Source organism: Punica granatum, chromosome 3, assembly GCF_007655135.1.
Source record: "Punica granatum isolate Tunisia-2019 chromosome 3, ASM765513v2, whole genome shotgun sequence".
NCBI classification, from domain to species: domain Eukaryota; kingdom Viridiplantae; phylum Streptophyta; class Magnoliopsida; order Myrtales; family Lythraceae; genus Punica; species Punica granatum.
The window spans coordinates 8562206-8578449 of NC_045129.1; the positions used below are offsets into that span (position 1 = coordinate 8562206).

General features: G+C 38.4%; 1 long non-coding RNA gene and 2 pseudogenes across 1 annotated transcript; 2 read left to right on the top strand and 1 right to left on the bottom strand.

The window, feature by feature from the left end:
* The first annotated feature begins 615 nt into the window (after window positions 1-615).
* Window positions 616-2770, top strand: LOC116199664. The gene is made up of 2 exons (XR_004155579.1): window positions 616-1145; window positions 2151-2770. It is a non-coding gene; the product is annotated as an uncharacterized LOC116199664 (long non-coding RNA).
* A 5090-nt stretch (window positions 2771-7860) lies between these two features.
* Window positions 7861-10618, top strand: LOC116200345 (annotated as a pseudogene).
* A 2810-nt stretch (window positions 10619-13428) lies between these two features.
* LOC116199659 lies at window positions 13429-15042 on the bottom strand (annotated as a pseudogene).
* Window positions 15043-16244: the final 1202 nt, after the last annotated feature.

Genomic DNA, 16244 nt, shown 5'->3' on the forward strand with positions numbered 1-16244 from the left:
AATTACAAAAGAACTCGTCTATTCATGGATTTTAAATACTAGAACAAAATCAGAAAATAAATATTCACAAATACTACATCATATCTAAATTAGATCTAGAATGTTCTAAAAATATAAACTACAATAATTTATTGATTTTATTTCAAATATTTTTTTCCTGTATTATATACACGTAATCTCTCTTAATTATAACCTCCTCCAATTTCGTATCGACTGCGTACTTGTTGATAGGACCGAGTGACTGTTAGAAGTAAACAAACAAGAATATCTTCCTTCCACTTGGTGCAGGGGGGCCCATCCGACCTTTAAAAAAGCACCAGCAGGAGGAACTTTTGGAGAGGTGGTCGGGTCAACCATAGAAATTTCAGGAAACTTTTGACCCAACAACATAAAATCATTAATTCCTTCTTTTGGTCATTAATTACTATCATTAGCTCACCCTGTATGTCAGCTCCACCCAAAACAATTATTGTAAATCTTATAATACAATTATCATTTGACTTTTATTAACGGCCAATATCGTCCACCTCGACCATCACGGGTTCTTTTAGTGAGAACTTTTCTAATATTTATTGTCGCAACGTTTACTATAATATGCAGCTCAGGACAAGTTCATCCTGGAAATTAATTATGTGGACAAATTGATCCGGACGTTACAAACGTTTGGACGAATTGGTCCTTCCGTCCGAAAACAGGAGAGGTCCCTGACCTCTCACGGCCGAATTTGTCGTCCCTTACTGTCAACCCCCAACCCCCCTCCCCCTGCAATTTCCTTTCCGCCCCAATTGCCCCCGATTGGAGCTTCTCTGCCTTCTTCCCCTAAAATTCGATCAAACCCTGATCTTCAAATTGTGGACAAAGCTTGAAATTCGATAAAACTTCCTTCTGCAAGTGATAGTGTCGTCGGTAATTGCCCCTGATTGGAGCTTCTCTGCCTTCCGATAAACCCTAATTGAACCACCCGCTTCTACGCCAATCTTCCAATTCGACCAAATGCCTCAACATTTCTACAATTTAGACTGTCGACTGTGATCTTTCGAAGTCGCGAACGTTATTGTTGGTCGTTTTCCGACGAGAATCACTTGGGTCGAACCGCTGCGGGGGGGAACCGAAGTCGTCCAATGCGTTGCCTGAATGAGGACCAGGTAAGTCTGCTGCGTTGCCCGAATGCTGTTTCTTTCTGCAATTTAGGTTTATTTTTGAGTTTATCGCATCTAGGTTTTGTCCAATCAATGAAAACAGCTTCCTTTCAATTTAGATTTCATATTTTGGTGCATTAGTTTTTGATGTTGTTGCTTCAGGAGAGTTACTGAAGAATTTTGGAGACAATACATTTCTCGATTTCCTGATGTGAAATGCTTCTTTGCATTTTTCTGGTGCTTTAGCTTGTTTATTTGCTCAGAATTAGATTGAGATTTCCTGCTCACTTTCGTATTTCTTTGGAGTTATATGAAGTATAATTTTTGTATCTGCACATGTTGAAGGTAGTTTGAATTCTCACTTAGGATGGAAATTGGTCAATTCTATGCATTGACATATGCAATTGGCATCAGTGGCCTTCGGCTTGCTTGTGGCTTTGATATGCTCATTTCCTACTGTCTACATTTTTTAAGTTTAGAAATGACATTGCATCATAGGCAGCATGTGGACACTTGGTCCCGTACTCTTTTTTGGGTGAATACTTGGTCTCATGTTTCGGTCACTGCTGTCTTGGAAGTTTTGTTTCTACAGACTTAAGCTCCTTAAGCTGCTACTTCACCTTGCACAGTGGCATGCAATGAAGTTTTACTGTGAGGTATAACTTGCTTTTGCTTATTTTGTTCCAGTGTAGTGATAAGTTGGGTTTGAACCTCGAACTAGGTTCATTTGCTGCGGACATTCCATTGGAATGATAAAATTGGGTCAGTAATCAGAGTTCTAGATCAGTATATTTTCTGATGAATGGAGATACATCTTGCAGAGTTAATTACATGTCTAGTTCTCTATTGATTGTCTGATGAATGGGTCTGTATTGTTGAACATTTACAATTTTTTGAATTGAAATTATGCAAATCTGGTTTGTTGAAGTAGCACGGCAATGGTTATGACTCTGATTTAAGATCCTCTTTGAATAACACTCTCTGAATTGGTCGATACATGTTCTTTTGCAGCTTCAACCATCTGCAGCGAGAACAAATAGACAGACACATCCCAAAGCTTCAACTAAGCTTCAGATCTCAGCACAACAGATATGGGAGGTGAGGGAAGTCAATGGAGTGGGACAAAGCAATATGTCCAAAAGTCTACAGCCTCGTCACGAGTTGAGGAATCAGACAATCTCTTTGGGTATGGAATGAAGCTTCTGTTGCAAACATCTACCAGGAAACAAAGTTATGGTAGACGTTTCCTTGGTTGTCCTTTATGGAAGAGAAGTGATCTTACATGTGGATACTTTGAATGGGTTGATAATGAGGAGCTGATTGAAGTGCAGCAGACTACAAGACCTCGGATTGGAGCTTCTTTTACATCCCCCGAGATTATGGGTTTAAATGGAGAAGATAACAAGCTCATGAAAAAGATGAAGAAGAAAATTCAAATGCATAAACAGGAGAACAGAATGCTGAAGATTGTATGCAGTATATTGATTTTCGTGCTTGTTTTAGTCTTAGTTTGTATTTGTCTTAGGATATGGTAATGTGTTTCCTCGTGTGAATGTGATACTATAGGCTTGTGAGATTCTAATTTGTATTGAGATGACTGTTATTGCTAATATAATTCAATGTTTGGCTTTGCGTGGCCTTCTATTATTGTTGCGTATTGTGCGTATTGGCAAATAACAAAATGCATTTTTTCAATAGATTACACAACCAAAACCATTGTTTTGTATTGGGAAATAACAGAATGCATTTTTTTCAACAGATTACACAACCAAAACCATTGTTCTGTATTGGAAATAACAAAATGCATTTTTTCAACAGAATACACAACCAAAACCATTGTTCTGTATTGGAAAATAATAGAATGCATTTTTTCAACATAATACACAACCAAAACCATGTTATGTATTGGAAATAACAGAATGCATTTTTTCAACAGAATACACAACCAAAACCATTGTTCTGTATTGGAAAATAACAGAATGTATTTTTCCAACAGAATACACAACCAAAACCATTGTTCTGTATTGGAAAATAACATAGTGCATTTTTTCAAGTATTTTTTTAACAGAATACATAACCAAAACCATTGTTCTGTATTGGGAAATAACTGAATGTATTTTTTCAACAAAATACATAACCATTAGGTGAAACTACAATTAAAACTATATATAACCATTCCTCAAGATTTTCGACTGATTGTGTTTGATCCTTGTGATGAGCTTGAATGAGAAGTTGACGCTGAAGCTGTTGAAGCTGGTGCAAGTACTCTTGGCCTTATAGGAGGGGGTCTATGAGCGTGAGTACTCCAATTGCCTCTACCCATCACTACTGCAGGGATCCTAAATGGAAATGTGCTTGGACTTGGAGACGGATTAAATGGTGTTGGAGGCCTCCAATTAGGACCTTGATTTGCTGGTATCCCCATTCCTGAGCTAAAAAGCCTTCGTTGAACCTATAAAAACAAGATTTATATACTGCCTTTCCTTAGTAAAAATAAATTGAATTCTCAATGTGAGTTCAATCAACCTGAGCAGAAGCATGTGAGGTTGATGGAATGGATCCCAATAAAACAGGTACGCTAGGCCCAAGGATGATTGAGTCTTGAAACCCTACAGTGCGGCCTGAAGGGCCTAAGGGGGGTTTCAACCTACCAAAAGAGCAAAAGAACATTTATAAGACAAAAGCCAATTGAATTTATCATAGTTAACATAATAAACAGTTATTATACATGTGAATCAGATGCATTTGGACCCCTGGTTGCTGTTCTGTTTCTCCTATCATTTGGAGCATCATTAGTGGCTTGATTCGTATATCTTTTAATGTTGTGCCTAGCCTCTCCACACTTAGAGCAGTGAGTCTCACCATACTTTCTTGTTGCCTTGGAGGAGTTGCCAGAGTTGCTTGCCTCACCCGCATATTGCCTTCTCTTTTGCTTAGGCCTTCCATATGGTCTTTTAAATGCAGGTGGTTCAATTAGTGGCAGTTTAGTGCGGTGCCAGTCACTTTCACCAGTAATTGGTTCAATGTACGGGACATAAGTGGCTCTCCATCGCTCCGTAGAATACTATGAGTGAACATACTTCGCGGGTTCCAAATTATTATAAGCCATGCAAGCAATAGCATGTGCACATGGTATCCCAGTTAACTACCACATTCTACAACTGCAAGTTCCAGCACCTAAATCTATCACATTGCATTGTGGCCTTTTTCATACTTGAAATTTGTAACCATTTGCATCCCCAACCCATTCAGGGGTCCAATATGAACTATCTTTTCTAGATTTGTCTAGCCTACTCTGTGCTACTAGACAAATTGGACCCACAAAACTATTTGCCCTCAATCTGTGTTTATTCATCTTCCCCATCAAATAACATCTAATCTCTTCAAGCATCGTAATGATTGGCTTACCTCTGAACTTCACAGTCTTCGAGTTAAATTGCTCACAAGTATTATTTAGTAGATTATCAGTTTTAGGATAATCACTAAATCCAGCTTTGCTCCAAGTTTCGGGCTTGAATCTCTTCAACCATGCCCATGCATCCTTATTCATTCTCTTCATTATCATCATATTATGGTCAAACTCCACCATTGTAGTACTTCTTGCACATTTTCAGAGTTGCTTGGTCAGGTCCATGTTCTTGAATTTGTTGTAGAAGTTCCTCCATATGTGCAATACACAATTCCTATATGGAGCACCAGGACATAATTCCTCCAAAGCCAATTTTAAACCCTGCAAGAATCTTTATTGTCAAATAATATTCTAGTTTTAATCAATATTAAAGAATTATAGTTAATTGATAGATACCTTCTGTTGATCTGATATAAAATTCCAACCATTGTCATTGTATTGTCCAATATCCCCAAGCAAATTTGTCAAAAACCAATTCCATGCATCCCTACTTTCTTACTCAATAATAGCTATTGTAATCATATAGAAATGTTGATTGCCATCTTGGGCAACAACAGATAGTAACTGTCTTCCATAGTATCTTTTTAGAAAACACCCATCGAGCCCAATGAGGGGCCTGCACCCTGCTTTAAACCCCTGAACATTTGCATTGAAGCAAATGTATAACCTATCAAATGTTGGTGGAAGCTCTACAGTAAGTCTATGCACTTTCAAACCAAATGTAGAGTTTGGATTTCTCCTCCTAAGTTCCTCACAATAGTCCCATAATTTTTTATATTGCAATTTCTCAGATCTCTCTACAATTTTTCTGGCCAACCTCATTGCTCTATATATCTGATGATCATCTATATGAATACCTCTATGCCTTTTAAGCCAATCAAAAGCATCATGTGCTGACATCGTTGGGTATGATCTTAATTCATCAACAAGCTATGCAGCCAACCACTTCTTATTAGCTTGCTTGTTTTTGAACCCCCTAGCATAAGTATGTGGCTCCACGAACTTCTTTACTTTGAAGGTTTTCACATCATTACTCCAAGAACAGAATATTTCCCATTTGCACCCTTCTGATCTGCACTTTGCCCTAACCCCTTCTTTGTCATTCTTCACAAACTTGAACACCTTTCCTATTGCTATATTATAATCTGTCACAGCTTTCTTGAACATAGTTAAGTTTGGGAATAACATGTGTAACTCTAATTGAACCTCCCCAAGCGTGGTCCTCTCATCAAACTCGGGGTACTTTCTCAACTCCTCTTCACCCTTGTCATCATCAGATATACACTTGTCCGCTAACTCCTCTGAAATATAGCCTTCATCTTCATCACTGGAGATGACCATATCCGCTGTTGTTGGTGATAATCTCACAACTATATGCACTCCATTTTCGGGATCTGATCCATCACCAATATGCTCCTCTTCTTCATCCAAATGACCCTCAGCATCCTCGTTGAATATATATTCTGAATCCCAATAAACCTCTGAAGCAACATGCTCAGTACCTTCATACTCAAAATGATCCTCCTACCCATCTACATCATATCCTTAAAGATTTTCTTCTTCACTAACCTCATCATCATTCCTTCATAAAACCAATTAAAAAATCCATCACCTCATGCCAAACACAAAAGCATAATTTGATTGCAAATGCTAAACCACACATTCATAATTGGCAAGAGGCATAAAAGGGCAAGATCTCTCAGCAAACAATCGTATAATTGACCTGGAAGCCATGGGACTCTCGGATCCTCTCGGGGTTATTCCCCTTCTCATCCCTGAAAATATTTAATGAGACTTGATCAAATATGCTGTCGGGTTAGATTATGGATGTTCCGTTGTCTCACCGAAAATAAATATATCCCAACTCATCAAACTTGACGAAACAAAAACTTCCATAAAGAAACATAAAAATCAGAGATATAATAAAACTCATCTCTTCATTCATTTCACTAAAAATTTATATATCACAATGCATCTCGTGTAGAAGCAGTTGATATAACAGAATGGATTGGTAGATTGAGACAGGCAGGTGAGCGGACCAGCAACTGATCTGCGACCCACGAATGGACTAAGAAAAGCTAAACCACGCGGCACAAAAGAGGGGCCTTCTGAAATGAAATTTCAACAATCGAATTTGATATAAGGATGGTTGTCCGAATAATTGAAAGCAAATTGACAATCGTGTTCGTTACAAAAAATTAAAGCAGACGAATTGCGTATATGATCCTATGAGCCATAGCAATGCAAATCTAGCCCATCTCATATTGGTTGAATCACCCTATTGGTATCACCACAAGCAGAACACCCCAAAGGATTCACATAGTTCCCTCATTCATAGATTGCTTATTTTTCCTAAGCAAACTTAGTTTAAATTGAATAATACATTCAACATACCTGTCACCATTCAAATCTTTATAAAACGCCTCGTACTATATGTTTCAAACTTACACTTTTGGGTCTGATTCAAAACAAGTAATGGATGGAGATTTAGCACCAGCTGATGTTGTGTCTCATTCGAAACAAACTCAGCAAAAACTGATCCTTGCGAGCATTTCGGTGTGAACATAATCAACCATGAAAATCCAGTACACAGACACAAAAGCGCACAAGCAACATAGAGTCGATCATAATGAGAATTGAGAACGAGCAACACAGTCGAATCAGGAATTCGCAGTAGACAATCGAGCTTCAGCAACGAGCTACACTATGGAAATCAACACAAACTTACCAAGGTCCAGCAACAATTAAAGGACAAAACTCTACTCGGAGCAGCTCAAGGGAGACTGAGAATGGCGAAATGCGTCCCTAGTATCGTATCTCTACAATCATTTCACTCAAATCGACAATGTTGAACTCGAGATGAGCTAAAATGAGCCCCAACGGTGCCACACACGAACTGAACTGACCTGACAAAGGAGAATGACTCCTTGCGCAGGATCTCGAGCTCGAGATGAGCTCTAACGGTGCCAAACACGAACTGAACAGAGCTCCTTCTGCAGCTTCTCGAACTCACAGACGACACTATTAGAAGGAAGATTTGTAGCTTACTTAGGGTTTGATCGAATTTTGGGGGAAGAAGGACGAAGGAATTCGGGGACGATTCAGGCGGGAAGATGATCAACAGTAAGGGACGGCAAATTCGGCCTTAAGAGGTAATCCGTCAGGGACCTCCCCTATTTTCGGACGGAAGGACCAATTTGTCCAAACGTTTGCAACGTCCAGACCAATTTGTCCACAGAATTAATTTTCGGGATGAACTTGTCCTAAGGTGCATATTTCAGGGACCAAATTGTCAATTTTGTCGTTATTATCATGGGAAGGTACTGACCTTCCTGTCGATACATTATATTAGTCGGAATCGACCCAGTCACAGGGATTCCAAACCAGATGCTCTGAACTAATGCTTATAAAGGGAATATAAAATCGACTTTACTTGGTTGATCAAAATAGGCCTCCAGCAGCTTACCAAAAGATAGGTTCTCGACCACCAAGCCTGAAAATTCACGGCCAGCGAAGGGAAGACAGAATAACCTTGTAACGAGTGGCGACTACCTTCACCTTTGCTTAAATATACGACAACAGCGTTGCGTGTCATATACCACTTCCAACAAGTTAAAAGTAATGTATAAGTATGTATATCATTGACGAAAAATATATTTGAACAATAACCTGGATTGGTTCAAGTAGTTCAATACTTGCTCTCCTTAAATAAAGTATTGGGTTCGAGTCATATGAATGGAGAAAATTCATGATCGAAGAATTTTACCCCTAGTGAGCCGACCTGGCTCGAATTGGATTAGTCGGAGTCCATCGGATTTTCACTTGAATACCAAGGATCACACCCAAAAAAATTTATTTGAAGAAGTTTTATCACATTCAGGATAAAATTAAAACATAAATATGCATAACCCCATGGCTAGTTTTATCACATTCAGGACAATAATTTTTTTTTTTTTAGGTGAAAACAAAAAAGCACCAAGATTTGGGATGAAAATGTGAACGGTGGAAAAGTTCCATGCACAGAGACTACAGAGAGAATCACGTATTGAATGACGGAGTTGTCCAACCCCATATGCATGATATGAGATTCTTCGGTCATCGACATGTCTTACTCTGCTTGGACTAAGAGAAAATTAATTCATAGTCTGCGGACCCGAATTTAAAAAAAAAAATTTAAATTAGCAAACATGTTGATTAGTTCAGATAACTTAATACATATTCTTCATAAATAAGGTCTTAAAATTCACTAAAACAAATAAGGATTTAAATTTAAATCTCATGAATAAAAAAATTCACTATATGAATATTTTCACTTTTAATGGACCAATCTTGTTTAAACTTAGATTAACTTATTGAAATTTCGGATATAAGATGATTGACACCGAAAAGGAAAAAAAAAGGAAAAAAAGAAGACAATTTAGCATTTGATGATGGAACTTTCAAATGCGATGATGTTCGACGTACTTGTCAACAATGTCATTATTATATCCATTTTTGAATAGGCTATATCATTATTATATACATATAAATGATATAGTCTTATCTAATTAGCTCACCAGTTATGTCATCGTCTCCCTTTTCACTCATTATATATACGTGATTAAACACTTCCTAGCTTCTCAGTAACCTTTCACATATATTGGTAGCTCTCTTTCACTCATTATATATTGGGCTGCACCGGACTGTTCTGGCCATCTATTCCCCTTCGACTTCTCGAGGAGGTTTAATATTGCTTTCTCTTTCTTATGTGAATTGATGATTCCATTCCTCTCATTGTCTTTTCTTTCTAATATTTTCTGTCGGAATATCACCTGTGCCCTTATCAAAATAAAATTCCGACGCCGTAACTGTTTGTTGTATCCTAAATCATCGTCTTATTAGGAACTAGAAAGATAATTAACTAAAAGGTAAAATCATATTTATTATGATTTTGCAGGGCTACTGGAGAAAATGATGTTACATTCAAGATGCAGTACTGCAGGATATGCCACTCCGACCTCCATAAAATCATCTGCTCCTCGATCCCTGATATGCTAAAAGCAATTAATTAATTAGTTGATGTATTATCTCTTCATTTTGGCAAATTTAGGCATGAGATCGTGGGTGTAGTAACAGAAGTGGGAAACTACTGTCCCAGCATGATCCTCACTTACAATACCAAGGACCGAGACGGGAGCACCACCTACGGTGGCTACTCAGACATCATGGTGACGGACGAGCACTATGCGGTGGCAATACCCGACAATCTGCCGCTGGATTGGGCACCTCCTTCCTTGTGTGCCGGGATCACTGCCTACAGCCCCCTGAAGAACTATGGGCACAATAGGCCGGGGCTCCACGTCGGTGTGGTCGGACTTGGTGGCCTGGGCCATGTGACCGTCAAGTTTGCCAAGGCCATGGGCCCTAAGGTGACTGTTATTAGCACCTCCCCCAGCAAGAAGGAGGAGGCCATCGACCGGCTGGGAGCCGACTGGTTTCTGGTCAGTAGTGATCCAGAACAGATGCAGGTGGGTACTATGGTTTCGAAAATGTACATTTTCTTCAGGTAAACAATCAATGACGGGTCTATTTTATATTACATTTTTTTTTCCGAGTTTCTTATCTTTTGAAATGATAAACTTCGCTTCAGAGCACAATATAACATCTGACATCGCGGTCATTCCGTTGGACTATGTCAATACTGCTATGAATCGCCTCACAAATGGAGATGTCAGATACCGATTCGTCATCGACATCAAGAACACATTGAGGCCTGCTGCCTAAAACGTTTTTGCGCCCTGTAAAATTGTCTTTAAGCGATTGGATCCATCTCAACCCAAAAGCTCGAGCTGATTGGTTGTGGCACTAAATCTCTTATAAACTTATGATTTTTTCTTAAATTTTTCCGTGTGGGACAAATATCTCCCAACATGCCGCGCTATAATCTTTTTTCCCTATTAGGTTGAGGGCGAGGAAGCCAAAAGAGAGGATGGACACATACATATATGCGGTTTAAGCATTTCCCAAATATTGATTTGTATCTAGTCCTGCCTATATTTGTTTGTACGTGCTCGACATAAAGCACAATGGATTGCAATAATCTTCTATATGGATAAATATCAAATAAATATGAATCAATAGTGAATTCCAAAACCTATATTGTAATGTCGTTGCATGCTAGCTTCTATTGCTAATTAGTTGTAATTTCATGTTGCGCTTGAGATCACTTGATGTCTCTAAATTATTTCCTGTTCAAGAATTTTTTTTTTTCGGTTACAAGGGAAGCTCATGGGTCAAGTTCGTTAAAGTAGAAATTCTAAATATATAATAAAGAGGCATAAGTAGTCCCATTAGGTATCGAACTTGGAATATCTTGGTCACCAGGAGAGAGGTGCGCCACTGCGCTGTACCCTCTCTTGGTCCCATGAATGCTACGGCCGCCATTGCTTATATTCCTCTGTCTCTCTCTCTCTTTCTCGTGTTCCCTGTCTCGATTGAATTCAAACCGAAGGGTCATCGTCCTCTGTCTGCCTTCCTCGAAGCAAAAAAGAATGCTTCCTTTCAAAGTAATTGGGCTTCTTCAAAGTCGCTTCAGAATTGAGGTCTAGATGCCTCGATTCGAAGTCGAAGCATAAAATCAAGAGTGGAAGAAGAGAGTGGCAGCTATGACGAAAAGGAAGGGTCCTGTTGCTGGCGATTTCTCCGGCCACCTACGGTAGGGTTTGAAGCGAGGGTGAAGACAGAAGACATGAGGGTTGTTTTGGAATGTTATTTTTCTCAGATTATCACTTGGTCGGTAGTCTACTTAGACACCTCTCATGGTGGCTATCTACATTGCTAGTTTGGTGGTAATATAGAATACCAAGGCAATGTGCTTTGTTGATAATCTGGCCTAATCAAACATAAACATATTAACGTAGTGGGCTCAGGCAATTTAATTCAATATTGCTGGTAATGTGGCTAGATTGCCTTATAATAAACGCTCCCAAAGAGATAAGAATTGAATTATGGGATCTTTCGTATATAAGTGGAGGGCGAATGGCTTGAAATATGCTGAAGTTTCTTTCTTATTGCTCGATGAGATTATATTTAGCGAACGATGTCGGAAAAAGGGGTTAGGAAGTCATCTATAACTATTAATAACTCCCCCTTTCAAATTTATCAGCCTTGGGTTAGTTGGGGAATTTTCAAATTAAAATTTTTTATGATGGAAAGAAAGTAAGGTGATTTAATACAATAACATTAGCTGGGACTTGAATTGAGGGAGGAGGTGTAAGATTTAATTCTCAATACCAAGATTTTCATGCGGTTTATTTCTCATTCCTTTATTTTATTATTACAGAATTATGAATATCTCTTATAATTGAAAAAAAAAGAGAAACGCAAGATTAAGAAATTCAATGCAAAACTATATGTATGAGCTGCACCAATGAAGAGAAATTCAATGTAAAAACTACCAATTTCGTCCCTGAAATAGATGAGTTGCATCAATATGATATTTTTCTCGAATTTTACACCAATTTTGTCCCACCCACTTGATATCAATTTGATTCGTCTTGACTTCAATTTCGATGTCCTGACATCAATTTGGTCACTCTCTATATCAATTTGATCCATATCGTATCTATTCAGATTAACCTTTTATATTAGACAAATCTGACATCTCAAATTCTCACACAAACAAAGTTTAAAGTAGAAGGATTCACAAATTAAACATAGATGATGCGGCTAAAGGCGCATTCGAGGAATAGCAGGATCACGTGGTCCAATTGGGGACTGCCTCGGCAGGTGCATTGGTAGATTTATGCATAATGTTGGTATCTAAAGGCGGAACTCTGGCAGGTCTAGTCTGGCTTGGAGCTCAGCTCAAAGAATTGGAGTATGGAGACTGTGGAGATGTGCCTCCTCCATTTGAACCTCGGGAGACTAAAAAGTATGAGGAAGAAATGGACGAACATGATGGAGAGCGGGCTGGAGAGCTGGTCAGTATCCACGGTGCGATACTGTGCCGCAGCACCACCTGAGTGCCACATAGAAGCTTCGGCGAATGTCTCTGTCCACGCTGCAACAACATGCTGCAATGCCACCCAAGAAGCCCCGAAATCTGGGCGAAGGTTCTTTGTTATTTTCTACTCAAGTTGATTAGGATTCACCTCCTTTGACCTGATTTAGGATCGCTTAATATCTCTTTAACTTTTCTCTCGTAAACATAATTAACCATAAATATAAATTTTGTAATCTCCTGATTTCTCTCAATGGATTTTCTCCTATTTTGCACCGTGGACGTTTTCTACTTTGGAATTTACCACGTAAAATCTCAGTGGCTCTTAATTTTCCTCCATCGACGCGGGCAATAATGCACGGATTACCTCGCTAATAATCCGTTAAATCTCGGATGGCCGGCGTCCATATTCTATTAAACCTGTTCTCGGTGCTCGAGAAAACAATACATATATATAATTTATAATACATCGTATTTTATATAATTTACAATACATCATAATTTAATTTTTTTTCCATTCGATTTTGTCCTATGAGAGTGGAGGAGTATTAATATTATTATTATTATTATTATTATTATTTATAAACTACCGGTGGACCTTTCCATAACCAGCCATAGATTCCAAACAAAGAATCATTAAACGATGATTCTGGGATCTGAAATTAGGTTGTTCTGGTTGCCAATGATTTTATTTGACAAAGAGAGCTTAAGTAAACAAACTGATACAAAAAGTCCCACTAGTAAGAATTAAACAGTGCAAGTCCTTGACACCGCAACCTCCATTCTCAAAGCGACCGAACTATTGTTGATAAACATCCCAGTTCAAACATAACAATTAAATAGCTCAAGCATACATGGAACAACTGACACGACAAACTGAAATAACTAATCCGCCTCTTTTTCAATGAATTACGGTCTTAGGCCGTAGACTTTAATGAATTCCCGATGTCTATAACGAAACGATATCTAACATCTGCCTTTGCAAGACGCTCCATTGCGGTGTTCACATAATCCATTGAAATAACCTCGATATCTGAAGTGACGCCATGCTGTGATGCGAAATTTATCATCTCTTGAGTCTCTTTTAGCCCTCGGATCGCACTCCCACCCACAACCTTCCGTCCTGTAATTAATCCAATATATGGCAGGACGTCATATAATGATTATATTGAGTATCTCCCTTGAATCTAGCTACCTCGTTATCAAGTAGTAAGTGATTCTTTTTTCTAATATATTATCAAACTAAAATAGTCGGATTTATTAAATTTTTGTTAAACTAATGCATACCTGTGAGTAATGGGAAAGCTGGTAACTCGAGTGGCTTCTCAGGTGCACCGACCAGGACAAGCTTGCCTTGGCTCTTCAACAAAGCAATCAAAGGTAGAAGAGAATGAACTGCGGAGACTGTATCTATGATACCGTCCATTGTTCCCTTAGCAGCCTGTAACCATAACGAAATATTAATTAAGAACCACTATAATTAAGTGGTGAAAAGGCAGATGATGTGTGTAGCAGATAATTATATCCACCCATGTACCTCCATCTGTTCTTGATCACGGCTAACTAAAAATGAATCGGCCCCCAGGCAGCCCACGGCCTCCTCCCTTTTACATGGAGTCCAGGCTTGTCAAGCCCGTAGTGCCTCAATGGACTGTAGACAGTGATTCCGGCACAAAGGAGCGGAGCTGCCCCATCAAGCGGCAAATTGTCAGGAATTGCTACCACAAAGTGCTGATCAGCGACCATGATATCGGAGTAGCCACCATAGGTGATGGTCCCGTCAGTGTACTTGCTATTGTAAGTGAGAATCCATTCGGGGCAGTAGTTCTCGAGATCGTTAACACAACTCTCACAAGAGTGGCATGATCCCACTAAGCAGCCAACGCCAACCTTGTCCCCAACCTTAAACCTTGTCACCTCGGGGCCAACTTCTGTTACCACTCCCACAATCTCATGCCTGCACTTTGTCCAAAACTTTTACGAGTAAGTCAAAACTCTTTTTGGTAAAATCGGATCTTTAAGGCAGCTTTGATCGATTGGTTAGATAGTGAAATGAGCACCCGGAGACCGGGGTTATATCCACAGAGGTTCTCATTTAAGTTGTACATACAACTTAAGTTGGTGTTCCTAAAACTATAACGTACCCGGGGGTACCATAGGGTACACAGAATCTCCCCACTCATTTTTAATGCAATGGAGGTTGGAGTGGCATATCCTGCAATACAACACCTTGAAGGTAACATCCTTATCTCCCGTTACCCTGCATAAACAAATCATTTCAACCAAATAAATGAAAAACAAGACACACAGGAATCTCAGCACAAGAAACAAAGGGTAGCAATGAACCTTCGGGAGAACTTAAAAGGTGAGAGATGGCCACATGAATCTCGGGCAGCCCAACCGAACGCCTTCACGGGATGCTCTTGCTCTGGTGATTTCGCCATCTGAGAAATTGGAAAGATTTGGAGAGATGTTATAGAGAGTGAGAGAGGCTCTTATAATTTGGCTGGATATGGCAATGTGTAAATGAGAAGTGAAGAAGTAAGATGCAGTTTGCAGCATGTTTATAGTGGAGGAGGGCGGCTGAGCTTCGGGTGGAGCTGACATAACTGGTGAGCAAATCAATTAATAAAGAACAATAATTAGAGGTAGCACCGATATTAATTTGAAAGTACCACCGAAAAGGAGGCGGCTGAGGTGGTGAGTTGACGCCTTTATAAAATAAAGAAAAATAATAAATGATTCACCGAAAAAAAACACCCAAAAAAAATAAAATAAATTATGTGATTATTCATAATTGAGAGAGCTTTACTTCTTAGTAAGTTATATGAATTAGTTGGAGCCAATTAAACTTTTTAGATATTAGTTGATGGAAAAAATATTTTAATTATAATGCAGTCAATCAAACGATTTTTCCATTTTCTTAGCTGACCCTACAATCTATAAAAAGTTTCATTTATTTATTTTTTAATCCTTCAGTATGGATACCTTGGGCTCACATGAGAATATAAAATATCATTTATTTTCAGAGAGATAAGATTTGGATCCCACAAATATAATTTCATTGCAATCTAAAAATTCCATATATTTCACATCCAAAATCTTTACTAAGCACGGTTGTAAAGTTTTAATTCGGAGAAATAATTACATTAATTTTGCAACAAAATACTGTAAAATACGATGTGAAATTCGGATTTTGAAATGTAAAATGTACACTTTATATCGAATTAAGCGGCCCACGTGAGGCTTTAAAACCTCTTGTGTGGTGGTGATCACAGAGTAAGAAGGGGCTTAGTGGCGGATCAACACCGGTGTAGAACAGAAGACGAGGGAGATTGCAAAAAATGGTATGAGTCGATTATCCTTTTTGAGATGCTTGGTATAAAATTAGTGTCTCTATTAATCAATTTTTTTCAGTGCGCACCAACTAGTATTTAGAAGATCATACATATAATATATACATATATATATATATATATATATATGATCTTCACATTAATATAAAATCTATATGTTTGAAAGTAAAAATGTGAATAATTGATCACATGAGATTTAATTCGAAAAGCATCACATACTGGTGATTATATGATCAGTATAAGCATTAAATATTCACATACTGGTAATATAAGAATTAAATATTTAAAAATTAAGATGTCACAAAATATTATTTTACAAAAAAAAGTGAAGATTAAAGTTTTTAAAAGTATTTAGATAA